The sequence below is a fragment of the Silene latifolia genome, chromosome 10 (genome assembly GCF_048544455.1).
Source record: "Silene latifolia isolate original U9 population chromosome 10, ASM4854445v1, whole genome shotgun sequence".
NCBI classification, from domain to species: Eukaryota; Viridiplantae; Streptophyta; class Magnoliopsida; order Caryophyllales; family Caryophyllaceae; genus Silene; species Silene latifolia.
The window spans coordinates 97,485,159-97,487,427 of record NC_133535.1 but is presented as its reverse complement, the minus strand read 5'-3'; positions in this window follow the sequence as shown (position 1 = coordinate 97,487,427).

The window sequence follows — 2,269 nt, the reverse complement described above, 5'->3', positions numbered from 1 at the left end:
TAAGTGATAGTCCTTATTTCAAAAGAAATTTTAAACAAGAAACAGAGCATAACAAGCAGGATTCTTAGAAACCCTAAGCTTCATCACTTACTTTTTCAATTATCTCTATTATTGATGCTTATTTATTAATGAAAACTCACACTTTTCTTTAGCTACATTGTTAGCACTACCAACTTTCCCAACATGTTTTCCAAATCTCACCAACGCATTTTTCTAATTATTATGCCCTCCAGTCTCAAAGACATTTGCTTGCGAGATACTTGTAAGATCTTAGAACAAGTAACAATAAAAGGAAAAGGACGCATCACTTTGCTCGCTATATTCAAGTCAATTATAACTAACATATGCATACCAAAAGACCTACAAAACGACGCATTTTATCACCTTGTGTGACGATTTGAGGAAAATCACACTTTTGTATAGGTCTACAAGGACCCTTAACTTTCCGATATATATCCTTATCACAACATCTCGATCATTCACCGTGTAATACCCCGTAATTTGATAATTATTTATAAGAATAGTTTACGTAATTCGAATAACTAATTAATGGAATTTATAATAGTAAATGCTAATAAGACGATAATTAATAATAAAATAATAGATGAGTCGGGTAATATTGACCAAGGGGTTAACTTACACATGATAAAGGAGTTTGACTCGGGAATTTTAGTAACAATAGTAATAATTGTATTTGTATAATAATAAAATAATATAATAAGTCATAGTTTCCTAATACCGCTCTATAAGACCTACCTTATCACACTATAAATATATGGCATGACCTAATAAGAAAACTTATATTCACATAAAGACATAATATCACATAAAAGAAAGAGAGGGAGAATAAGAAGTAGAAAAGCAATGAAATTTATCGTCTCAAGGTAATATTTTAAGACCGTCTCATGTATACACTTTGCTTTGTTATAACTCGTTAATTAAACCGCTTTAGGACTAGGTAAGACCACGACCTTGATCGTGGACCACCAGGGACTGACCATACCCTCTGTTAACCACCATTGACCAACAGGGGAAGGGTGTTTGCAGGGGTTTTTACGTGGTGGTTGTGGGTGTTGTGTTACACGTTTTATATATTGTATTAAACCCATATGCAATCGTGATGGACCTGGGTTGGGGTAGGATGTTTTTTTGGGTTGAGTTGACCACCATGGGTGGTCGTGGGTGGTCAAGGGTAGTGGTTCTTGCGGTGATTGGCCGGAATTATGAGGTAAGGCATGGTTATTGTTTAAACACAATGAAACCGGTTTCATACCCCTTGTCATGGCTGGTTTGACTCGAACTTGGGTTGGTTGGGTTCATGGTGGATGGGTGGTTCTCTTGGTGGTGTTAGGATGGTTAGGGGTGGTCGTTTGCGTAGGTGGTTGCCGTGATTTTGAATAATTGACGGGTTTTCGAATAATTATGCGTGGTTGTTGTAGGGTGTTAGGGCCGGCTTGCTGGAGGTGGTTGGTGGTCTAGTGTTGCCTCTGGTGCCACCGTGGGTTAGTGGCGACCACGGTGGTGGCTGGGCTGAGTTGGGGTGGCGGTACCACGTAGCTAGTGAGTCGGGTTTGGGCTGTTTATACGGATGGGTTGTGTGGTGTTGTCTTATATTGTGTGCTGTTGTTTCTTGTGTTGAGTTAAGGACGGTGGAGGTGTCGTGAGAGTGGGTCTGGGCTAGTGGTGCCATGGGAGTGGGTGAGTGAGGTGGCTGGCTAGGTGGTTGTTGGGTGATGGTTAGGAGTCGGGATTATGGGTTGTTGTGTGTGTTGTCATGGGTATGTGGTTGTGTATTATAGGTCGTGTGCTGCTGCCGGCTGTTGCTGTGGTGGTTGCAGGGGGTGTGTCGGGTAAAGGTGGTGCTGTTCGGGGAAGTCACCGTGGCTGGGTAGGTCCAGGATAGAGGATGAGCAAGGAGGGGCTGCCGAGGGTGTTTTGCGAGGGGTTTGTGGGTGTGTTTCATAAGAGTAAGGCGTGTATGATTTTGATTATTAAATTGGGTTTAATTATTGTCGAGTCGGGTTTTTAAAGACGGGTTAACATGAGGTTTAATGGGTAATCGGGTTTTGGCTTATTGAAGCGGGTTTTTGAATTATATTATACGAGATTATAATTAATTAATTTATAATTAATGGAAATATTTGAATAAAATATATAATTAGTAATTATAATAATTACTTGTCTAGGTGACAGAGTTGTGAGAAGCTGTGTTAATTGGATTTATATTTACTTGGATTGCGTTATTGAAATTTGCTGATCAGGTAGGATA